Source organism: Triticum aestivum, chromosome 3B (assembly GCF_018294505.1).
Source record: "Triticum aestivum cultivar Chinese Spring chromosome 3B, IWGSC CS RefSeq v2.1, whole genome shotgun sequence".
NCBI lineage: Eukaryota > Viridiplantae > Streptophyta > Magnoliopsida > Poales > Poaceae > Triticum > Triticum aestivum.
Genome location: NC_057801.1, coordinates 788,633,882 through 788,660,502, shown reverse-complemented (window position 1 = coordinate 788,660,502; position 26,621 = coordinate 788,633,882). Strand labels below are relative to the sequence as shown.

The following is a 26,621-nucleotide window of genomic DNA, read 5'->3' as shown; positions in this document are numbered from 1 at the left end:
AACCTTAATGCCATCTAACCTCTTATGTAATTGTAATTGGTTCTTTTTGGTTCACCTGAGTACTATTGTCTTGTTTGTTTTCAGGTGTTTGTAAAGGAAGGAGTTGGCTGCAAGGTTTGTGCACCAAAGCATCGGCATGTTTTGCGCATCCAACTCTACAGCTAAGCCCCTCTTTTATGAAGCTATAATAATGTGATCAAAAAATTGCTGACATGCCACTAGGAAAGAAGAATATATACAAATGACTTAATCCAACTGAGTTGGAACCATGTGAGAAGAAAATAAAGTTTCAGATGAGTCCAAAGATGGCCATGTTTCTTGATGGTCTTACATCATTAGCCCACAGTATACTTAAATAAATCTTGCGTAAATGCAACTTTTACTAAATTTGCCTTGTGTAAATGAGTTGCTCACTTTTAATCCCATGTGCATATCATGTAGAATTTTGTTAGACAGAGATGGTTTAGTTTTGCCTATCAATTTCCTTTTCTTATCAATTTTGTTGTACCATGATCAGATGATCAATTACGTTTGTTCACATATGATATCGTTTTCTGATGTTTGTTACAATTGCATCGTTGAGGAATTAATGATGCTGCTAACTATAGTCCCAATAACCAATTCAGTCCGAGCATTGAAGCGATGTATCAAACTACACAGTTGCAAACAAAATAATCAAGAAGCTAGAAACAAAAGCGGCGCAGCAAAGCGCGTGTTCAACTCTAGTATATATAGAAGATAAGATGAATCTTCCATGCAAATATTCTAGTAGTAGTCAACTTCTTTAGCAGCCCTGGGGCATGTGGCCTCGTGTCCATAATGACTCGACGCAACGGCCGGCCGTCTGATGGTGGACTCATAATTTAATAAAGTACTAGTAGGAGTAGTGTATATTTTTTTTGCAATATACAGTATATATATACACTATCGGTAAGGCTCCTGACACGTCTAGACGCATGTGTTGACTCAGTGGGCCGGCACGACGAACGTGGACTTATCGCTGGCGCAGCTCATCCAGGTGATCGTCCTGCTCGGCACCGGCGGGGCCAACGGCGGCTACCTGGCGTCCAAGTACGTTGTGCTGGCCATCCATGGCCTCATCCTCGTCCTGCATTGCCTCATCAACAGCCTCCCCATCCGCTGGCTCTCCTGGTTCGGCAAGCTCGGCGCCTTCTGGAACGTCGCCGGTATGCATGTGTTGATACTTTGATCCTTGTTTTGTCTATTTGTTATGACATCGTTAACTCTACCCATACTTAGTATGATCTAATTCCTCCGTTTTAAAGTGTAGTGCATATTTCGTTTTCTAGTGTAGTGCATATTTTATTCTACCTCCGTTCTACATACGAAATAAAATAAGTAAATTTACGCTCTAAAATATGTCTATATACATCCGTATGTGATAATCCATTTGAAATCTCTAGAAACACTTATATTTAAGAACAGAGGGAGTATCATTAGATTCATCAATTTAGGAACAGAGGGAGTATCCCTAGAAACGCTCTAAAATTGATCTAAAACGTCCACAATACGAAATTAGTATCATTAGATTCATCAATCAGATCCATCAATCAGTGTTACTTTAAATTTTATTTATTTAGTATTTCAGATGTTGATGATTTATTATAGAAACTTGGTCAAACATATACATGTTTGACTTTAAAAAAATAATATGCGTTAGTACATCATGGAATAGAGGGAGTAGATATATGCAAGCAATTATCATCTTCTTCTTTTATGTATCCGGTTTTTGTTCAGCCTGTTAGATTGTATATACGTAGCGCCTGTAATATACTGTAACATTGTATTGTACCCGTTGGGTACCTCTATATAATGAGATAGCCACACCCCGGTTTAGGGTGTCGAGCAGTTCCCAAATCATATGTTTTACATGGTATTAGATTAGGTTACGATGTCTTTCGCTGCCGCCGCCGCCACCACCGCCGTCGCGCCGACCCCTGTCGCTCCCGCCGCCGTGGTGCCGGCCCTTGCTCCCTCGTCCCCGTTTCTCGCCTCGCAGCCTCTTGCGATGGCCTATGGCACTCCTCTGGCGCCCCACTCCCCGATCGGATCGGGTGATCGCGCTGCAGCTCCAAGTGCTGCGGTGCCCCCTGGCGCTGATCCTTCTGCGGGCGCCGTTGTCGCGCCGAACCATGGTGGGCCGCCGCCGTCTTCGTCCTGGCTGGCGCCGCCCCATCACTACGTGGCGCCGACCCAACAACAGCCGCCGCCTCATCACTACTATGGTGCGCCGCCGCCGCCATCCTACTTGGCGTCCTCGGCGAAATCCTACTCGGCGCCGCTCCAACACTACCCGGCGCCACCCCAACCCTACTCGGCACCCCCGCCGAACCACTACTCGGCGCCCCCGTCGGACCACTACCCGGCGCAGCTCCAACACTACTCGGCGCCATCTCAGCAGCCGCAAGGGGCTGCGGCTGCCTCGCCGCATGTGGCTCCGATCGCGGCATCCTACGGCACCCTAGTGGCTGGTTCCCCTGGATCCTACCCGCCCTACTCGATGCCTTCTGCGTATCCCGGGGTGGCCCCGTCGATGGGTCTTTATGCATCGCCGCACGCGCACGCTGATCCGGCCCCGGTGTCGTCACCGTTTTACTTCTCGCATCTGCTGTCGGTGAAGCTCGCACCAGACAACTACTTGTCCTGGTGTGCCCAGGTGCTGCCTCTTCTGCGGAGTCGCTATCTGGAGGGCTACGTTGACGGATCCACCCCGTGTCCGCCCCCTCATCACCCGGCGTATCACACATGGGTGGCCCAGGACCAGGCCATCCTCTCCGCTATCCAGTCCTCGCTCACTCCGAGCGTCTCGTCGCTGGTCATCTTCGCCGCTACGTCCCGGGAGGCGTGGGCGGCGCTTCACACCAGCTTCGCCTCCCAGCCTCAGGCGTGTGCTCACTCTATACGCACTGAGCTGGGTGAGACTAAGCTTGGTGACCTCAGCATCACGGACTACTTCAACAAGATGCGGGGTCTCGCCGACACGTTGGCCTCAGTTGGTCAGTCGCTGCAGGATGAGGAGTTTACCACCTTCGTGCTTAACGGGCTTGATGATGATTATGACAATCTCATTGAGAATGTCCACGGTCGTGATGATCCGCTCCCACCTCGTGAGCTCTATGCAGGACTCCTTGGTCGTGAATAGCGCATTAAGGCGCGCCGCGCCTCTCCCGGTTTCCCCTCCGCCAATGCTGTGACTCGTGGTAAACCCCCGCGGTCATCATCTTCAGGTGGAAAACCGGCGTCGTCCTCACAACCCGCCTCGCGGGGCAATGCTCCGACCATCATGGGTGGCAACCGGCTGATGGCGTGCTGTTCTTCTTGTGGTGCACCGCAGGCCTGCTAGCTGTGTGGCCTTGAGCGTCACATTGCCTCTCGCTGTCATCGTCGCTACAAGCAAGACTTTCTGGGCCTCAGTAACAATGGCAAGGGGAACGACAAGCAGGCTGCCGCCGCGGTGACGAGTCATGATCATGGCCCACTCCGTCTTACTCCATCGATCCTACGTGGTACACGGACACTGGAGCTACCAACCACCTCACCGGCGAGATGGGCAAGCTCTCTACTCAGGAGCCATATCGTGGTCATGATCAGGTTCACATCGCCAGTGGAGCAGGTATGCACATCTCCCATGTTGGTCAGGCCTCTCTCCTTGCACAAAATTTTCGCACGTTGCATCTTTCCAATGTTCTTCGAGTTCCCTCTGCTACACGTAGTTTGTTGTCCATTCCTTAACTTACTCGTGATAATAATGTCCTTGCTGAGTTTCACCCTTTTCGTTTCTTTATCAAGGATCGAGACACGAGGGCCGTTCTGCTTAGCGGTCATCTTCGCCATGGCCTGTATGCACCTGATGCACCGCGCTCATCTTCCATGTCGTCTTCTCCCCAGGCGTTCAGTGGTGTTCGTGTGTCGCCTACGCACTGGCATGCATGTCTTGGTCATCCGGCGGCTCCCATAGTTTGACATGTATTGCATCATCATGAACTACCAGTTGTGTCCAATAAAACTGCTGAAACTATCTGTGATGCCTGTCAGCAGGGCAAAAGTCATCAACTTCCTTTTTCAGAGTCTAGTCGTGTTGTGAAACATCCTCTTGAGCTTGTGTTTTCCGATGTATGGGGTCATGCCCAGACGTCTGTTAGTGGGCACAATTATTATGTCAGTTTTATTGATGCTTATAGTCGGTTTACTTGGCTATATCTTATTAAGCGTAAGTCTGATGTGTTCGATGTCTTTATTCAGTTTCAAGCACATGTTGAGCGTCTTCTTAAGCAGAAAATCATCCATGTTCAACCCGACTAGGGGGGGGGGGGGTGAATACCACAACCTCAACTTGTTTTTTTAATAAACTTGGGATTTCGCATCGTGTGTCATGTCCTCATACACATCAGCAGAATGGAACTGCCGAGCGTAAGCATCATCATCTTGTTGAAACTGGCCTAACCTTGCTAGCTCATGCATCCGTCTCGTTTCGGTTCTGGAGTGATGCTTTCTCCACAACCTGTTTTCTCATAAATAGGCTTCCCTCACACTACTAGGGAAAAGGCTAGCAGCAGCGCAGGTTTTTGGTGTATCAGTAGCGCGGGGTGGGGCGCTACTAATAAGGCGCTACAGCTAACATATAGCAGTAGCGCGTGGTCACTGGCGCTACTGCTACACAAGTGTAGCAGCAGCGCGGTTACTGGGAGCACGCTACTGCTAGTAGCTCTAGCGCCCTTTGCAGCAACGCGCTACTGTTATAGAGGCACTGCTGCTAACTTCTATACACTCGCTACTGCTAATTTAACAGGTTTTTTGTTTTTTTGGGCATATTTGTTTTGTATTTGAACAGGCTTTATAGAAGAATCTTTAGCACATAGAAATGTCATCATGATACACATACAAATGCCTGCGAGACCACGAATATAATCATAGCATATACATACAAATAGTCTCATCATAATCATCATCCAACATAAAATGGTCTCTCGTCATCATCTCGAAAATAGCGATACAAGTCCTTGATTACTTGCAAATACATTGTCATCCATCTAAACAATGGTATACGCGAGAAGAGCTATCACTTTGAGTACATGAGTTCGTATCCCTCTCTCGCATTAGCGTGAACCTAAACTAACTATTGTCTGTCGCTCGGAAACCGGAAACCGGCAACACCTGGGCCTGACACTCCGGCCACTCATCGTATATATACTCCTGGCGTAGCACTTCTTCGCCATCGATGATCTATGCACCTGCATCGTCACATGAGTAGATGATATGCAACATATATAGTTGAGCAACAGAAAGAGACAGACTTGACAAAAATAGAAACAACATATCATAAGCATAAATAACAAAGTTCATCGTAACCAAAATGCCCTAACTAGAGTGATCTTCGCTAGTCGAGGAGGAGGACGGTTTAATTACATCACAAATAAAGTTTCACTGCGCATAACTCAAAGTTTTGTCATACAGAAAGTATGGACTAAACAGACACATTGTCATATATCGACAATCACTCCAACATGCCGTGCCATCCATCGAGGTCAGGGAGATACACCCCGAGCTTAGTGAAAGGCTTCATGTCGAGACACTGAGAGGCTATGCATGTTCGGACGTCTTCCCGCGACATTTGTCCTCCGTAGAACATCCCTGTTTTCCCGACGACCTCTTTCATGATGATTTGGGCAAGTTCACACTGGATGTTATAGAACTCAGCTCAAAGTCGATGATCCTCGATATCTCCTATGTCCTTTGCCCATTGCAGAATATGGGCATCGCCAGATCTAGGTGACATGTGAAGGTTCTGGTGATCCCGTCTGTACTCCAGCATGTGGTGTAGGACATAGAATCCATCATTAAGAGAATCGTTCGGTTGCTGGATGCAGCAGAAGTCGGTCTTATGGCTGAAGGCGGCCCTGCCGCCCCTTCTCTTCTTGTCCCTAACCTCTCCACCCCTTGGTTGGTAGTAAAACATAGCACTGTCGACAACATCTTTGATGTGGGTGTAATCCTTTTTGTGAATGTTCTTCGACGAGTCCAAGTAAAGAGCGTGGGAGAATCGGGGGTAGAGGATGATGAGGACGGCGCGCCCGCCGCTGCGCAAAATAAATACACCTCAAATTAATTAGCCTCCACCGTGCAAATGAATTATTGAAATCGAAGGAAGGATAGCAGCGCGGATGACTTACACGGGATGATAAGGCACGAGAATCGCCTCCTTGTCCTTATTGGCGAGCATGAAACTGACGATGTAATCCCTCGCGTATTCACCCTGCTCTGCACAGACTCCCAAGAAGCTCTCGTGCATGTATTACGGGTCAGTGACACAGATATGACGTATCTGCTCAACCGAATGATGTAGTTCATGTGCAAGGTGTAAAGGCGGACAAACGTAAAATCCAGCTTCTTCACGTGAAACATGTCGAATATGTAATCGAATCGGAGGAAGAACTTATCCGCAGGGAAGCTGTCGACGTACGACATTTGCCGCGAAACGTTAACAGGGTAGAGTGGGTATCCTAGATCTTTTGAGGCGATGAGGCATTTCTCTACCCGCAGCACATCGTCATGAAGTCTCCTTAGATCGCCGAAACTGGCCCGCAGCGCTGTTGCAGGTAGGATTGGTTGACCGGGGATATGCCATTTATCTGCATCGGGGATATCTATATGGTCCTCAAGCCGAGGCTGCTGAGGCGGCTGGATCATAGAATCAGTTTTTTTGCCTTTCCTCGCTCTCTTCCTAGACTTCTTTACTACCGGAAGGTCGTCAATAACACGTTGAGACGGTAATTCAGGCACCGACTCATGACGCTCAAACCCTGAGGAGGCGCCAGTATAGACATACTGTTCAGCGCCATCGTCATCGTCATCCTCATCCATGGCGACGTCATCAGCAACTAATGGAGCCCCCTCCTTACCCCGTCCGCTATCACCCAACCCGACACCCGATGCTAATTGGGTAGGTGGGGTGTTGATGTTCATACCTTGCTGAGGCTGCGTGCTCGTGGGTGTGCTCCCGGCCGCCTCCAGACGAAGCAGACTTTTTGGCCACAACAGGACCCACCCATTGCAACAATCACCAAGCCGCCGCGGTGTCTCCTCGTCATCCACCAGTAGTGTTGGAGGAGGCAAATTCTCGTGGCCCGGTTCGACACTGGCCATGGAAACCTTGAAGACGTTCGGGGGGATCGGCCGGCTGTGGAACAATGGTTCCTTCGGCTTCATTATCACGGCCACCTTCTGGTTGCCAATGGTGTACAATATGGTGCACGGGGTTTCGTCGGCCTGCAAAGAAAAGTCTGCGACGTGAGACATCCGAAAGGCAACGAAAATGGGAGATTATACATTTATATTGAAGGGGGCCGGTGTGACAGATACCGTGAGGGCGTCGAGCTCAGCCAAAGATGAAGCACCGCCGAGCACGTCCGGTGCGGGAGCAGGTGCGGTAGCCGGTGTGGGAGCAGGTGCGGGAGCAGATGCGGGAGCAGGTGCTCCCAAGAAGTCAGCAAGGGGAAATTCCTCTGCATTTTTTTCTGGATTTTTCCTTGTCCAAGTGGTAACGCCCGTCACCAAGGAAGTAGACAAATCTGCAATCGCCTGTTTTGCGGCAGCTACCGCTGTTGCAACTGTCTGAGATGATTTCTTCTCAACCGCAATCTCAACCTTCTTGTCGATGTTTTCTTCAGTTAACCTCCGTCTTTCCTTTCTCTCCTCCGTGGTCTCACGGTAGTACTTCTTCCATGTGGCGCCGTCTCCGACACCGTGCACGCGTCCATACGACGGTCGAGTATCCACCGGTTGTCGTTTCAATATGTTCAACGGCCGGTTGAATGGAGTGTCCCACTTGGGCTTCGCCAATGCCTCAGACGGCGAGTCTCTTTCGGCCGCAATCCGGTGCTGCTCTCTCTGCAAAAGGCACAAGGATCGTTTACAAATATGACTAACGTGTGCAGTCGAATTGATCAGAAACTAAAATTACCAGCAGTCTCATGAACTCCGTAATGACCGGTGTTGTCTCGTAAACCTTCTTCACTGGGTCCCAACGGTGCAGGGCCCTCAGGACGTCACGCTCCTGCGGGACGGTGAAATCCGCCAAGGGGTCTGGGATGCCCAGACTCGTGGCTTCCGCGTCCTCCTTGGCCCATTTGGACCTCTTTCCGCCGTAACCACGGCTTCCGAGGTGGTGGCTCCCAATGTTCCTCTGTTGAAGCCCCTTCATGTACTTAGACTTGTTTTGGCAGCTTCGGCCAGCCTCCTTGAATATTTGAAATTGGTCTTCCGTGATTGTCGGATTATCCTTTACAATCTCGGAGTAGGGTTCCTTCTTGTCGATGATCCTTGCTTTCACTCGAGTTTTCCAGGAGGCCAACACGTCGCTGAACTTGGTCATGGCGTGTTTGTTTATCTTCTTCATTGCCGGGTCCTCGTCTGGATTTTCATAATCCTTCTCATTCCGGCCAGGGAACAAGAATATTTGGTGAAACTTCTTTAGGAGGGAGCTCCTCATATTTTCTATCTTCTGTAGTTTCTCATCGTTGATGATGGCGGTTGTCCGTACGATGCAGCCTATTTGATTGCCGTAGCACGAGCGAGCTTCCTCGGGCGCCTTTGGCTCAAAAATGCTGTCGTCCACCTCCGTGACCACCAGCCTAGTAGTCCTGAGTTTGTTAGGAAGCCGTTGCCTCTTTGCTTTCGGTTCTACACCGGCTCTGCTCCCCGAGGCAGCACCGGTCTCAGCGCCGGTCTCGATGCCGGTCTAAATCTCAGCGCCGGTCTCAGTCTCAACACCGGTCTGCGTGTCAGTCTCAATCCCCGATGCCACCGGTGGGCCCAGCAACAACATCGGTTGATCGTCGGTAAGGCTAAAATATTCGTCTGCCGCCAGGTAGACGTCGTCGCAATCACCAGAACCCTGTCCTTCATCATTGCTAGCCATGTTTCCTATGATTAAATCTAGTCAATTAATTCTAGACCTAATAAAATGAATAATGACATAAAAAAGGACTATTGTTTTGCAGGAATGTTGACTCCTTCCTGGTGCGGCAAATCCCGGGCACTCGATATGTCCTAGTTTGTAGCACAAGTCATGCCGAAATTCACGGAAAATTTCGGCATGACCTTTGCTAAAAAGTGGACAAATCGAGAACCTGAAATTTGCCGGAACAGAAATGAATCAACATTCCGGCAAAACATAGGCCACTCAGCATCATTCCCTGGAAACAACAAAGCCACTTGGGCACAATCGAACAACTTCAATGAAAAGATATAACATGAGCAAACACTATATAACATGGCCACTTCAATGAAAAGATATAATCAACAATAATGGAATATGCAAATGAACATCAATGACATATAGCTACTGTTCTGTTTGACCAAGTTTTTGAAAAGAAAAACAATTCTGTTTTTTGTTTATAGCTAAATGCCATAGCTACTGTTTTTTATTTATAGCTAAATACTTTTGTTTTTTGTCTAAAGCTAAAAGTCTAGGAACTACATTTTCTCTAACCCTTTTGACCTCACCAGAATTTCCACAGCAAGACCTTAGTACCTACACCCAATTTCTTCAAAAATATTCAGGTCCATAGTCCAAATAATTCAAATTTCATTTGAATGAAATTTGGAACAAATTCAGGTCCGTGGTCAAAATATTTTTTATAGCTAAGTGTTTTTTGTTTATACCCTCTGTTAATTTAAATCTAAATGCTACTATTATTTATATACCCTCTATTAGTTTAAAGCTAAATGGAATTACTGTTTAGGAATTTTCATAAAAAATGCCCTAGCTAATTTCCTAAAAAAATTGCAAATGATTTTTCCTAAATGCTATAAAATGCCTACTGCCCTAAAAAAATCTAGGGTTCATATGAACACCTAGGGTTCATATGAACATCAACACAGTATCAACACATATATATAATTGCCCTAGCAGAGAGAAATAGGAGGGTAGGGACAGGAGAGGCATAGCCTTATGGTCGGTGGCGAGGGCAGGCTCTGGCTCGGGCGGCGGCTGTGAGGTCGAGGGCGGCGGCGGCGAGCTCGAGGGAGGCGACAGTGAGGTCGACGACGACGGCCTCGGGCGGCGGCTGTGAGGTCGAGGGGGCGGCCTCGGGCGGTGGCGGTGTGGTCGAAGGCGGCGGGCGGTGGCGGTGTGGTCAAATGCGGCCTCCGGCGGTGGCGGTGTGGTCGAAGGCGCGCGGCAGGGCAACGGCGGCGATGGAGCAGTTGGGGGACAGGGGGGGAGTAGAGAGGGGGGAAAAGGGACTTAGCGAAATTTTGAGCCAGGGCCGCCGGGATTTGAGTCAAACTAGCAGCAGCGCGTTTTTACGAAACGCGCTATAGCTAAGATAGCTATAGCGTGTTCCAGAGAAACGCGCTGCAGCTAACCCTTTCTGTTTTCTTTCTCTTTTTCTTTTGTTTTCTTTACATTTTCTTTTTTTCATTTCTCCTTTTTCTATTTTTTTCATTTTCATTTACTTTTCTACTTATTTTTCTATTTATTTTCTTTTACATAGCAGTAGCGCTGTAAAGAAGAAACGCGCTGCTACAATGATTTTAGCAGTAGCGTGCTTCTACGAGAAGCGCTGCTACTATTCCTAGCCTACCGGCACCAGTGAGAGAATTTTAGTAGTAGCGCTTTTCTGTGGAGACGCGCTACTGCTAAAATAATGATTGTAGCATGGTTTTGCAACAAACGCTACTACTAAGTAGCGCTAGCGCCGAGTTTTGACCAACGCTACTGCTATACCTCTGTGTATAGAGTTTTCCCTAGTAGTGTCAAGACTTCTGAAAATGCAAACCCCGCTTGAACTCTTGCTCAATGAAATTCCAGACTACCACTACTGGAATCTAGCACTTTGCCATCTGCCATGGCAGATGGCAAAGGCATGGTCAGCGGATGGCAAAGGCTTTGCCATCTGCCAGCAGATGGCAAACAGTTTGTCTGAAACCCTGCCGGTAAAGGCTTCTTTGCCGTCTGCTGGCTGATGGCAAAGAGCATGTGCCTTTGCCATCAGCTGGCAGATGGCAAAGCCTCTTGACGGGGTTAGCCCCGTTAGATGGCTAACGGCATACTTTGCCATCTGCCAGCAGATGGCAAAGGCTGCAGGCTCCTTGCCGTCTGCCAGCAGATGGCAAAGGCTGCATGCTTTGTCGTCTACCAGCAGATGGCAAAGAACCCAAATAGGCCAGCTCAAATTTTACATGTAGATGACACGTGGCCTCTTTGCCATCTGCCAGCTGATGGCAAAGCTCTTTGCCATCTGCCAGCAGATGGCAAAGTGACTATATTGCCCCATTTAATTTTGTTTTTTCTTATATCAATTCATTTTCACAGAAAATCAAACACAAATATATTTATATGACCAATATAGCATATTCAACACATATTACCAATAGTCATGAACACATATATATCCAACACATGTTACCAATAGTAGCAAGTTTCATTCGTACATATACATAGTTTCATCAATATTACACAATTTCATCCATAGGTAGCAAGTTTCACAAGGTCAAAACAAAAACTAAATACAAGCACTCCATCAACCCAAGCTTACGTGATCTTAAGCAAATCTGTAAAATGGGAAAGAAGAAAATTAGAAAAAGAAGACTAGAAGAAGAAGATTATTATGATGCAACTAAAATGTGAAGATTATTATGATGCAACTTATATTTGTAAAATAGGTCATTTTGGAGCTAAGTATGGTTATTTTGGAGCTAAGTATGATTAACACCAAATTTCAATGGATGCATGCTTGACATGGAGACACCTTCGTTTGAATATGTTGGCAAACAAAAAACAAAATTGTATAGTGGGAAAATTTGATGAGGCTAAGGCAGAAGGATGCAGATGCTGCTCAGGGATAAGTGATTCAGAAAAAAATAATCCTCACTGAGGATCTTGCATACATAACTGGATTACCTATATTATTAAAGGCGATAGAAATATTTTTTCTATGACAACAAATTCAAATCTAACCTGAGAGGACAGAGCACACACCAGTGAAAACCAAGATTAAGAACACAAATAATAAAATAAAATAAAATAAAGCAAAGCACGAGTAGTTTGTTGATGGCCTGCTCGGCTTGGCCCATCTATTCACGCAAGAAATTATTATCATAGACAAGTTAAATATGACCCATAAAGTAATTGCTTTACTTAAGACTCAAAAAAATGTTATAGTTCAGTAGATCTTAAGCACCCAGTTTTACGACGACCACTTCCTATACATTTTTGTGCTCCAAGTTCACAATGACATGGCCCAACTAAAGCTCCTGCTTGTTCTTGTTCTATTTCTTATCTGGCAAACCATCTCATATCTCCCAAATACTGACTAACATATACAAACACATGCAGAACAAATAATCACCACATCACACGGGCAGAAGAAAACACATACCTTAGTACTAGTCGATGAAGATGTTAGATCTTTGCACGAGTGCCTATGTACCTTGTAGAGTGGACATTGTCAGACTTGAAGTGCTTGCGCCGCGCTTGCATCAGCCCACATAGCAGGGGCCACTACTTGCGCCACGCTCGCGGGACTGCTCTGCCACTGTCGCAAGCACCAGACACAAGCCCCGCCGCGAGCAGCCGACCAAGATGCAGAATCTTTGCATTAGTGTTGCGTTGAGGTGTGCAGTTCATCTAGTAAATTAAAGACATAGTATAAATTGAGCAATATGCGGGAAAAACATCAGTTCATGTACTTGCAATGAAGATTATGAATTTGAAACATCAGTTCAGCCACTTCACACTCACAGCTGGCTTATCTTATTCTTATCAGTCATTACTACTTAATAATATATTGCCAGAAAACAATGAAATAGCAAGTCATTTGATCAGTAGATAGAAGCAGGAACACATCTGCAAAAACACCTCTAATAGAAATAAGGAACGGCTTAATACAACGGTGCAAACCTTAAGGCGCATTTTCTTACAATATAATCTCAGTTTGAGGACCCCATACTATACACAGTACACCAATGCAATTTTCCTAGCTATTTCACGACATAAAGAATTCCAGAACAACACCACCAACGCTATTGAACTGTTGCTCCAGTTTTAGTCCATAGGTTTCAGTCTGCTTAAGATCTCTTCTACGCTTTCATAAGGTTGTCTAGTCTAAACGAGCAAGCGTAGCATGTTGAAATTTCTAGTGAGATGATGATGTGAAATTGAATTGGAAACAGAATTCTAGTACTAAACATAAATTTAAAAATACGTCTACAATTCATTTCCCTAAATGAACTAAGCCTCAGTTCGAAGCTTCAAATGCATGAATTTTGGGGAAGCATGGACTGTTTCATGGATAAAGCACACAAGAATTGGCACGAGGGCAGTGACTGAACATTTTTGTAGTGGTAAAGTCATGCCTAAATATTTTTACGTTTTCCTCTCTGAAATTTCCATCTCCTTCACCTTTCATCAACGTTGCAGGCGCGACAGAACGCAGAGGCTGGTGACCATGGCAGCGACACGATCGAGTGTTCTCAACTATTGGTTTTCCTTGTAAAAATTTCAATCAATAAAATTCAGATTTTTCTAACACCAATTTCAGACATGTAAGTAACTAACTACAGGAAGAGCTTCAAATTAACGGTACCGCGCAGCCGCACACGATCTCTCACATGCATTTTGTTCGGTTCACATTTAGTCTGCTCTTTCCATATCTGATGCCAAAACCTTTTTCCCAATAGTACAGATTGTAGAAATCATATGCCTCACCAAGAGTGTCAAAACTCGTGCCTATCTTCGGTACAATGACAATCTCGCCAGGCTCCTCTGCAAAACACCGAATTGCTCTCTCCAGTGGTGAAATCCTATCAGGGCCTGGGGCTCTGCCTAGTGCGGCAGCCCCAACACGCACTCTGCAATGCCATGAAAACATATCCACAGAATCAAATCCCCATTTTATAGTTTGACAATTAAAATGGGTGTATGTGTCGCAGCAGATCACAACGAGTTCAAGACTATGGATTTGTCATTGCATATGTAGGCAGGTTCTAAGTAGTTTATGGACAAAATCACTAACTGAATGCATCTTTTTTTCCATGGGTCTCTGCCTAGCGCGACAAGGATATGTACATGCAGTCAACTATGGCCATACAGTCAAATCTGAGTCTAATATTTTTTTTCCACTGAGTGTATCTCTATAATCTAGATTTAATCATAATTGCAAGGCACTGACGAAGAGCATATTCAGGTTCTAAGTAGTTTGTAGAAAAAATCATTTACTGACAGGGGCTATGTACATACAGTGAACTATTACCATACAGTCAAATCTGATTCTAGTATTATTTTTTCCTGAATATATGTCTATATTCTAGATTTAATCATATAGGCAAGGTACTGAGCCACTGACTAAGAGCATACTTTTGCGTCCACCCAGGTGTTTTCGGATCCACCTGCTCAATCGACTGCTTTGAAGCTTGGCCCTTGTCTGCACTTCCTGCTTCTCGACGAACGCCCTTTGTGCAGACCTGCCCGTCTGCACTTGATGCTGTCCTGGCCGGCAACTCGCACACCGGCGGCGGCGTCGCCGGTTAATGAAGAGGCTCCATCCCGGCGTACGTCCTCTAGCAGAGTTCTACTTCTTGCACAATTAGCCAGCAGGAAAAAAATCAGATCTTTGTACAATGGAGGATCCACAAACGGGAGGTAGGAAATAGCCCCGTAACCGCCCCGCGCACTACAGTTACTGTGCGCGTTGCCGGCGTTTGCCGGAAAGCATCCGTCCTGATCCATGGATCAGGACAGCAGTAACATCCCGAGCCACGGATCTGCTCCTCTCCGTTGTCGGCGTTGAGCCGACCGTGAAAATCTGGACCCGCAGGTCAAGTCGTATGAATATGTTTATCTTTTCATGTGGGCCACGGTCCTGTCAGCTGCTTTTAATAATCCGAATCACAAGGCTGTCCTCGACGGGGTAGATTCCGGGCGTCTGTGTGCTAGCGCTCACATACTCCACGTCCGTATCTACACCACTATTAGAATTTTAAGTTTTTACTGAAACTCTATAATGCTGTAGGAATATAATGAAAATATAATACATTTGGAATATAACAAACTTTATTGTACGAAATAACTACAGGCATAAAAATTTACACTCAAATAACCTTTTTCACACTCAAATTTTAAATTCTAAAATGTTAATAAAAGAGTAAAAGTATTCCTAGATGGAACCAAGGGTATCGACTGATTAGCTCTAGCTTCAAGGAGACTCCATGAAAACATGAATGCCAGTACCATATGAACACCATCATTTTGGTTCAATTAATGATAATGTGCTGTAGGCATTATGAATAAATTACTCCCGATGTTGTAGAATTGTAACTGGAAGCAAACGACAGCTTGGCTACTGGCCTGCAACACTTTCAAGTAGAAAAATGTGCAGTAATTTGTCATATAAATATACATGTGTCATTTGTACCTTTGTTTCTTAGAGCATTCTATATCTACCTCTACAATCATGCAAATATAATCAATATACACCACAAGTATTTGCTAGCTTTTGCATGTCCCGCTACGTACTCATACATGTCTTTTCTCCGGACATGTTGTCAGCAATAGCTTAATAAATTCGGCTAGAGTTTACATTATACTATAAGAACATCACTAAAAGTACAAAAGCATGGCACCTATAATCTTAGCATAGATATTAAAAAAAAACACAGATTTCTCAACCTGAAGTGTTACTTTATCTTCATAACATGAAGCACACGTCTATGTAATGCATATGTATGTATTTTCTATAGGAGTTGGATGACAGGAAAACCAATTCTAACAAACTTGCAAACTCCATATATAAATAGCTATAAGCAATTCTGCAGTCAGACACCAATCCATCGGATCCGACCCAGGTGTCGTCCCTGCTTAGGTTCCTCCTTATACTGAGCAAGTCTGCCTTGAAAAGATAAATTTTCATGGCCTCAAAATGGATGGGGTGAAGGAATACAACATCAGTTTGTCTTTTGACCGGAGAAGTCTATGAGTCCTTCATTTATCACGTATTATCTACCACAACCTGTAGGTATATGATACAAAATCTACAACAATGCCGGAATTCATTTATAACTCAATGTCTAAGAAACAGCCAAAATCATGCCTTAAGTCCCAGATATACATCAAGAAATCATATGCAAATTGTATAGATTTCATACCTACGTACATTTCCTCCACAACCTTCTCTATGCGGCAAAATACACAGAAGGAACACCATGCTTTTCTGATGTGAAGCCCCAAATAATACTCCCTGGATCTGGTGTACTACTAGGAAAAGATCTAGCCGGTATTCTGGAGTAGGTGCTAACTGTATCCCCAATCCCCCCTTCTCCTGATTGAAACCCAACCGAAATTCCCTCTCCGATCAGGTGACTGACTCACTGTATCCAAGTCTGTAGAACACAGGGAGCATGAAAGGTGTCTTGTTTATTTCAAAAAGAGAAAACATCATCGAGCGCCCCACAGTTTCTTGTCGATCTTAAAAAAAGAAGTTTTGCAGGAATGGATCATGCCAACGGCAAGGGAGGGAGAGAGAGAGACGTACTCGTCGACCGCGGATTTGACTTGTTCCTTGTCGATCTTCCCGCCAAGGCCCGACGCGAGATCCAGGGCTCCCGACTTGGACATGGCGGCGGCGGCGCCTGCAGCAGGGAGCAACGGGGCCGGCGACAGGGTGGCGGGGGAGGGCCGGCGACGGGGCGGGGGAGGGCCGGCGACGGGGCGGGGGAGCGACGGCGACGGGGCGGGGGAGTGACGCGGCCGGCGACAGGGCGGGGGAGCGACGGGGCCAGCGATAGGGTGGCGGCGGGCGAGCCCAGAGCGCCATCGATGGGGACAGTGTGGATGAGATGCGAAGTTTTTTTTACCTGGATGGGTGGGGAGAGAGGGAGGGGATAACCCCACAGTTTTTTTACCTGGAAAAAAATAACCCCATCTCTTTGCCATCTGCCAGCAGATGGCAAAGAATCTTTGCCGTCTGCTGACAGATGGCAAAGAGGTGGGGCTAGTTCACCGTTACACTTTTGACGGCCACAAAATTTGTCAACCTCTTTGCCATCTGCTGGCAGATGGCAAAGATTATTTGCCATCCACTAGCAGATGGCAAAGAATTGGCTGATGGCAATCATGTTCTTTGCCGTCAGTCAGTTCTTTGCCATCTGTTTTTTATAAGCAGATGGCAAAGACGTTCTTTGCCATCAGCTGGCAGATGGCAAAGAGCTGGCTGATGGCAAATTCCATGTTTCGAGTAGTGTACACCTTCTTCAAATTGTCCGGGTGCACATGTTGGCCTCATCTATGTCCATATAACAAGCGTAAGCTAGAGTTTCGGTCTAAGAAGTGCGTTTTTCTCGGGTATAGTTCTCTTCACAAAGGGTACAAGTGCTTACATGTTCCTACCAACTGCGTCTACATCTCTCGTGATGTTGTGTTTGATGAAAATGTATTCCCTTTTCATGCACTTCCGACTAACTCTACCACTTCTACATCACCGGTACCTATGTCTATACCTTCGCCTGATCAATTTGTGGATGTTGCATATGCCCCTGCGTTGCTTCCTAATCATGCTGCAGGTATTGGACACGGCGCTCGGCTTGAGCTTCTTGATGAACAGGTAACGGATGAGTCTCCTGGTCGGGACGTGCATGTGCCATGCATGTTGGGTGGTGCCCGCCAACCCGTCCCCGCTTCACCTGTGGAGGCTGCTCTGCGGGCGTCTATCCCGCCCGGCTCCACGCTGGTCCCGCTCGGCCCGATGGTGGCCTCGTCAGCGCCAGCCTCACCTACGCCAGCCTCTCCTGGCTCGCGCGGCTCCCAGCTGGACTCGCCCAGCCCGGTGCCGGCCTCGCCCGCACTGACAGGCCTCTCGCCTGGGCCGGCTGCTGCCTCCACTGGCCCGGAGGTGCAGTCACCTCCTCTGTCCAGTCCCGTTCTGGCGCCCGGGTCGCCGAGCAGCTCTGACTCGGTTCCCCTTGAGCTCAACTCGCCTGGTTCTGTGTCGGCCTCGTCAACGTCATCTGCTGCACTGATTTTGCCAGTACAGTCTGCTGTCACTCTTCGGCCTCGAACACGGAGCCAATCTGGTGTCTTTTGTCCGAAGGAACGTACGGACATGACAGTTGCATGGCTTGCTGCATGCATGGCTCACACTGCTGCCGATCCCACTGCAGAGCCTCGCCACTTTCAGTCTGCACGGAGTATTCCTCACTGGCGTGATGCAATGGAACAAGAGTTTTAGGCTCTTCAAAAGAATAACACTTGGCGTCTTGTTCCTCCATTATCTGGCATCAACGTCATTGATTCCAAGTGGGTCTTTAAAGTCAAGAGACATGCTGATGGCTCAATTGAACGCTACAAGGCAAGGCTAGTTGCCCAGGGCTTCAAACAGAGGTATGGTCTTGATTATGAAGACACGTTCAGTCCAGTCATCAAGCCTACTACCATTCGATTACTACTATCTCTTGTAGTTACTCGCGCATGGTCTCTTCGTCAGCTTGATGTGCAGAACACTTTCTTACATGGAATTCTGGAGGAGGAGGTTTATATGCATCACCCGCCTGGTTTTGTTGATCCGGCTCACCCTCATCATCTCTGTCATCTGGTTAAGGCGTTGTATGGACTCAAACAGGCTCCTCGTGCGTGGCATGCTCACCTTGGATCTGTTCTTCGGGCTCTTGGGTTTACTCCCTCCACTGCTGATATGTCGATGTTTCTTCTACAACGCCCTGAGGTTACGATGTATCTCTTGGTTTATGTTGATGATATCATTCTCATCAGTTCCTCTGGTGCTGCTGCTGATCGTCTTGTGACTGCCCTCCGTGATGATTTTGCTGTCAAGGATTTAGGTGTTCTACACTTTTTCCTTGGTCTTGAGGTTTCACGGTCCTCCGTTGGGTTGGCTCTCACTCAGAAAAATTACTCCTTGGACTTGTTGCGCTGTGTTGGAATGCTCAAATGCAAACATTCTATCACTCTGATGTCTGCCACTGATCGGTTGTCTGCTCTTGATGGTGACTCTCTCTCATCTGATGATGCTACGGAGTATCGCAACCTTGTTGGTGGTCTGCAATACCTTACTATTACCAGGCCTGATATCTCCTACGTAGTCAACCGTGTGTGTCAATTTCTGCATGCACCCAGGACGTCTCATTGGTCAGCTGTGAAGCGTATTTTGCGCTATGTCAGTCTTACTGCCTCCTATGGTTTGCTTCTTCAGCCTGCACCTTCGTATGAGCTCTTAGCTTTTTCTGATTCAGATTGGGCTGGTAGTCCTGATGACAGGCGATCCACGGGGGGTTATGCGGTATTCCTTGGTCCTAACTTGATCGCCTGGAATGCTCGTAAGCAAGCAACAGTGTCTCGTAGTAGTACTGAGGCTGAGTACAAAGTTGTTGCTGATGCGACTGCTGAGATTATATGGGTACAGTCTCTATTGAGAGAGTTTCGTGTCCCTCAAGCTCATCCTCCGGTTTTGTGGTGTGACAACATCGGTGCTACATATCTCTCTTCTAACCCGATGTTTCATGCTCGGACGAAACACATTGAGGTGGACTATCACTTTGTTCGGGAACGTGTTGCACATAAGCTACTTTGTATCAAGTTCATCTCGTCAAAGGATGAACTTGCTGACATCTTCACGAAGCCTCTTCCACAACCACAGTTTGTAGGCTGTAAGCGCAATCTTAACTTGCTTTGTACTTCAGGTCATAGTTAAGATTGAGGGAGGGTGTTAGACTGTATATACGTAGCGCCTGTAATATATTGTAACATTGTATTGTACCCCTTGGGTACCTCTATATAATGAGATAGCCACACCCCGGTTTAGGGTGTCGAGCAGTTCCCAAATCATATGTTTTACACAACACTTGGACTGTTAGTCGATTCAATACTTGATCACTGAACTGGAATGACATTTTGCACCAAACTTATGAAAATTGGGTAAATTTAGTCATAAAAAAGGCAAAGTAGTATTGCCCTCGTGGTCATTTTTCTGCCATGACATAGTCAGCAAAAAACTAAAATATCACAAAATTTAGAAGAAAAAGGTAGAGCATGAGGACATTTAGAAAAAAGGGAGGGGAAAATAACTTTGTTGATATCGGGGAATCGATCCTTGACATGGTTTGGTATCTGAAAAAATAAGGAATGCCATGGCATGATATCCTACAAACAAAACGATTCCATCAACTTTGTTTGTTGTCTCTTAACCTGGGAGCTGGAATTATAAGAAATTGACTGAGCTCTTGAGAAAATTGAAGGTATCTTGGTGTTGGTGATCCTGATTCCTGAAGTTGCCAAGGAGAGGGCGAGTGTCGAATTCATCTTTACACGCTTCAACACGGACAACGGCATGGGGATCCACAAAAGGCTTATATTCTTGCTGTGGGGCTGTTGATGAGCCAGTACTCTATTCTCGATTATGACGCATCTGCACACATGGTAGACGATGATGACCTTCTACTCTGATGATCACTTAATTATCTACACACATATGGTGACCTGATGGTATATATCCTTGCTTGCACTTGTACATATGTGCAGACCGAAGAAACCAAGGGCGCAGATAGAAGCGGGCCAATCGGAATCATCAGCCGGTGGCTCTCTCGTCCATCTTCGGGTGGATCTACCTGGTGGCCCTCACGTCGGTGGTGAAGGACATACCATACCTACTGAGCCCTGACAACGACGCCAACGGGAACGCTATCGCCTAGGCTCTCTACACCACCATCCACCCGAGGTATGGCAGCGGCGTAGGAGCGGTGGCTTGCCTTGGGGTCATTGCCGGTGCCATGTTCCTCTGCGGCATCAGGTCCATCACCAGCAATTGGAGGTAATTCGTCACCTGATCATAGTTGATGATATTATTTCTATGCAAGTTGGTTTTAGTGTCTTAAGATGATGATGCTTCTCAACTCTTGTGGCACAGGATGGGCTATGCCTTCTCCCGGGATGGGGTGATGCCGTACTCAAATGTGTGGCACCGGGTGAGCAGGCACGAGGTGCCCCTGAACATTGTCTAGCTTTCCATGGCCATGGCACTTGCCATGTGAAAGCACAAGGGCTCCCCTGGGTGATTTTGGTAATTTATGTGAACATATCTCTTGTTGGACTAATACCTTTACCAAGTATGTTTCAGATAAGTTCAAAATGGAGTGGCATGGACTACAGGATGTAGAACCACTTCAAGATGCTAAGGACAAAGGATTGGCTCAAGCTCAAAGCACAAGACTCTACTTTTTTCTATTTTAGTGATGCAAGATCACATTGAGTCTATAGGAAAAGCCAATACTATCAAGAGGGGATGAGGTGTTGCTTAATGGCTTGCTTGCTCAAAGTGCTTAGTGGTATGCTCCAAAGCCCTCAACCACTTTCTCACATCCACATATGTCCCAAACCAAAAGTCAAACTCGGCCCTACCGAATTTTTCTACCCGGCGCCACCGAGTTCAGTTGACATAGCCGCTGCCACAAACCCTAGTCTTTTTGGTCTCACTGATAGGGATCTCGGTCTCACCGAGATGGGATTGTAATCTCTCTGTATGTATCCATTACCAAAATCGGTCCCACCGAGTTTGTGTAATTGGCCCTACTGAGCTTACAATGCAAACTCTCTGTTCCTCTTCGTAACATTTTGGTCTCACCGAGATGAGCGAATCGGTCCCATCGAGTTTTCCTGACCAACTCTCTGGTTACCTTATTACCAAAATTGGTCCCACCGAGTTTGTGTAATCGGTCTCATTGAGATTACGTTATGCCCTAACCCTAACCATATCGGTCCCACCGAGTTGACATGTCGGTCCCACCAAAAATCCTAACGGTCACATTATTTGCTAAATCAATCCGACCGAGTTTCACGATTCGGCCCCACCAAGTTTGGTAAGTGGTGTGTAACTGTTAGATTTTGTGTGGAGGCTATATATACCCCTCCACCCACTCTTCATTCCTGGAGAGAGCCATCAGAACATGCCTACACTTCCAACTTATATTTTCTGAGAGAGAACCACCTACACTTGTGTTGAGGTCAAGATATTCCATTCCTACCATATGAATCTTGATCTCTAGCCTTCCCCAAGTTGCTTTCCACTCAACTCTTCTTTCCACCAAATCCAAATCCTGTGAGAGAGAGTTGAATGTTGGGGAGACTATCATTTGAAGCACAAGAGCAAGGAGTTCATCATCAACACACCATTTGTTACTTCTTGGAGAGTGGTGTCACCTAGATTGGCTAGGTGTCACTTGGGAGCCTCCGACAAGATTGTGGAGTTGAACCAAGGAGTTTTTAAGGGCAAGGAGATCGCCTACTTCGTGAAGATCTACCCTAGTGAGGCAAGTCTTTCGTGGGCGACAACCATGGTGGGATAGACAAGGCTGCTTCTTCGTGGACCCTTCGTGGGTGGAGCCCTCCGTGGACTCGCGCAGACGTTACCCTTTGTGGGTTGAAGTCTCCATCAACGTGGATGTACGATAGCACCACCTATCGGAACCACGTCTCAAAAATCTCCGTGTCTCCAAATTGTGTTTGCACACTCCAATCCCATACATTTACATTCTTGCAAGTTGCATGCTTTACTTTCTGCTGCTCATATACTCTTTGCATTCTTGCTTGTTATGTATTGTGAATGTTAAACTTGTGCCAAAACTCCACTCAAACTTAAGGAAATTAAAAACTGCTACTTTTCTCACTTAGTGTCTAATCACCCCCCTCTAGACACCTCTTCTCGATCCTTTCAATTGGTATCAGAGCATTGGTCTCCATTGCCTTGGTTTAATCACCATTGGAAGAAGATGGATGAGTCTACTTTGGGAAGTCTTAGACATAGAGTGCATATACTTGATGGGGAGTACTTTCATGAGTGGAAAAATGAGATGCTTGTGATTTTCAATAAATATCATTTGAACAAGTACATTGCTAGCCCTTGCGCACCTCATGTTGATCCAATGCATCCTACTCTTGATGTGTCAATTGACATGATTCGCAATCTTAGAACTATTGATCTTATCACTAGAGGTTTGCCTAGAAACTTGATAGGTTGCTTGCCTACTCTTAAGTGTGCCTACACCATATGGAAATTTCCTGAGGAACGATTTCCAAATTATTCCTTGAAAAATCTAGATGAAATTCTCCATAAGTCTATTGCCTTGAGTAAGATGAATTCCAATGATCCTATGTTTGGTGATTGTCTATTTAAGCTTACAAATCTTATGCGTGCCAAAGGAGATGTTGGAATTATTAGCGATATTATTTCCGAAGCTACTAGAATTCATAAAGAAGATCATTGTCAAACTCACTCTAACGAATTACCCTCTCTAGGAATTGATCCACCACATGACGATGTTGAACATGGATACTATGATGAGGATGATGATAGTGACTTTGATCTTGATGATGCAATGAGACACTTTGGTCTTATGGCAAATCTTCAGGGATATATGGCAGGAGGAAAGGGACGGGTTCTTGATAGTGGATGTACCGATCACATGACCGGAGATAAAGATATGCTTCGTGAGCTTGCAGATAATGATGGCCCTCGAAAGTATGCCACTTTCGGTGATAACTCAAAGGGTAAGATGGTCGGCCTCGGTAAGGTGGCCATCTCACATGATAGCTCCATACAAAATGTCATGCTCATTGAATCTCTTGGATACAATTTACTTTCAGTATCTAGACTTGCTGATTTCGGTTTCAATGTCTTATTTACTGAAGTAGATTGCCAAGTGTTTCATAGAGATAATCATAAACTGGTCTTTACCGGTATTCGTAGAGGTGACCTTTACATTGTTGATTTCACTAAAAAGTCTCAACCTAGAACTTGCTTTATTGCTAAATCCTCTAAAGGTTGGTTATGGCATAGACGTTTAGGTCATCTGGGCATGCGAAACCTTGACAAGCTTATTAAAGGAAATCATATCCTTGGCGTTAACGATGTCATATTTGATAATGATAGACTTTGCAACGCTTGTCAAGCAGGTAAACAGGTTGGAGGAAGGCATCCCGTGAAGAACATCATGACCACAAGGAGGCCACTCGAGCTAGTTCACATGGATCTTTTTGGTCCCAACACCTACAAAAGTCTCGGTGGAAATTCTTTTGGTCTAGTTATAGTTGATGATTTTTCAAGATTTAAGTGGGTGTTCTTTCTCGATGATAAATCGCAGGTCCAAAAGATCTTCAAAAACTTCGCGAGGAAGGCCCAAAACCAATTTGAAGTGAAGATCAAGAAGGTTCGGAGCGACAACGGAACAGAGTTCAAGAACGCAAATATGGACACCTTTCTTGACGAAGAAGGGATTTCACATGAGTTCTCGGCTACGTACACACCTCAACAAAATGGAGTTGTTGAGAGGATGAACCGGACGCTCATGGAATTGGCGAGAACGAGCTTGATGAGTACAAGACGCTGAAGCACTTTTGGGCAGAAGCGGTTGAGACAGCTTGTCATGCTACAAATCGCTTGTATCTTCACAAGCTACTCGGAAAGACGGCATACGAGCTCCTCACCTGTAACAAACCCCAAGTTGGATACTTTTGAGTATTCGGCTCAAAGTGCTACATTCTTGATAAGCATCGTCGTTCTAAATTTGCTCCTAAATCTCATGAAGGTTTCCTACTTGGTTATGGCTCAAACTCTCACACTTACCGTGTCTACAATAATTTCACCCGAAAGGTTGAAGAGAAGGTAGATGTGAAGTTTGATGAATCTAACAGCTCGCAAGTAGAGCAATTGCCAATTGATGTAGGAGACAAAGAGCCTTCGGAAGCAATCCAAGACTTGTCTATTGGGAAGATTCGTCCAACGAAGATGAAGGAGAGTACCTCGTCCGTCCAAGAGGAAGCTTCTACCACACGACAAGGTGAACCAAGAGTTGATACGGAAGCATCCATAAGTGGGACACAACAATACGAATAAAACGAGGAAGTACACCAAGATGAACACCAACAACCTCCTTCTCCACCACGACAAGAGAACTACAACGTCAACGACAATGAAGATGGCCAAGAAGAAGAACAAGATGAAGATGTTCCACCAAGATCCAAGAAAAAGCTTTCCCGAGTTCGAGCAAGAGTTTCCAGAGACCATCCCGTCGAGCAAATCTACAATGATATCGAAACCGGGAGAATCACTCGCTCTAAAACTCGTTTAGCTAACTTTTGTGAACACTCTTCATTCATCTCTAGCATTGAACCTATGGAGGTCGAAGAAGCATTGGAAGATCTGGATTGGATAAACGCCATGCATGAAGAGTGACGGTGTCCTGGACTAGGGGCTACTCAACGCGTCGTCTCCCGATCAGTTGGATTGGGCCAAGGACCCCCATGGCCGTATACTCATGGGCCAGTCCGGACAGCTACCGCATACAAGGAAGAATCCACAAGACTTGGCGATCAAGACAAGGACTCCTCCCCCACCGGCGTATTCGGCTAGGACTCTTGTTATCCTAGGCCTCTGGTGCATTATATAAACCAGGGCCAGGCTAATCGATAGAGATATACAACAACAATCATACCATAGGCTAGCTTCTAGGGTTTAGCCTCTCTGATCTCGTGGTAGATCAACTCTTGTACTACCCATATCATCAATATTAATCAAGCAGGAGTAGGGTTTTACCTCCATCGAGAGGTCCCGAACCTGGGTAAACATTGTGTCCCTTCCCTCCTGTTACCATTGATCCTAAGATGCACTGCTTGGGACCCCCTACCCGAGATCCGCCGGTTTTGACACCGACATTGGTGCTTTCATTGAGAGTTCCGCTGTGTGATCGGCGAAAGGATCAATGGCTCGACTGCAGGTCAACTGCGACATAGGCTTCTTCGTCACCAGCTCGACTGGTCACCTTGGTTTGACCGAGGACTGCTCCCTACCTCCGATCGTCATGTTCGGATGAAGGCCTTCATCAACACTAACTCCGATCTCTATCAAGATCATGGAGGAGTCATCAATGGAGCTCAGGGGCTCAACGTCAACATTGCCCTCAGGCGACCGTGCTGTTTTTCTGGACAGCAAACTTGTATCCGCCGCCACCGCCTCCTCAAGTGTCGCTTAAACGATTAATTCGGTGGAATCATGCGGAATTAAGTCTACAGCAACCCTGTAAAAATTTCGTCGAGTTCCGATGGAGAAATCTCCGGCAATCTCCGATATACCGGAGCCCTGTTGAATCTGGACGAGAATCCGGACGAGTTTAGGGCGTGGTATCACCAGCATCTAGCTCGGATGTCCTTTGGTCGGATCCAACCGTTGATTTGCTGCGGAATTCCCATATCTACCACCTGCCAAAAATTCAGCTCGATCCGACCGTCCAAACTCCGGGAAACTTCCGATTAGTGCATCACTTTTTGGATCTGTTTTCTGCGCGAGAACGAATCCGACCCGAATTCATCTTCTTTATGAACGGGATCTCGGACATCCCTTTTGAAGGAAGTTTTCGTATGGAGTGTTGTGTTTTATTCTCAAACACATCCGAGTAGCATTAAAAGTATTCTTGCAATACGAACTTCACCGTCGCGCCGGCGTCAAAACAGCCCGACAACATCACTCCACGGCGACCGACCTGCGTTCGACATGTCGTCGCTTTGTTGAACCGAGCTCAATTTCTTCGGATCATCATCTCGGCCA

The 26,621-nt window shown here is 46.3% G+C and overlaps 1 pseudogene; it reads left to right on the top strand.

Moving 5' to 3' along the window:
* LOC123067913 (amino-acid permease BAT1 homolog) overlaps window positions 1-26,621 on the top strand; it is a 63,611-nt pseudogene that overhangs the window by 15,316 nt on the left and 21,674 nt on the right.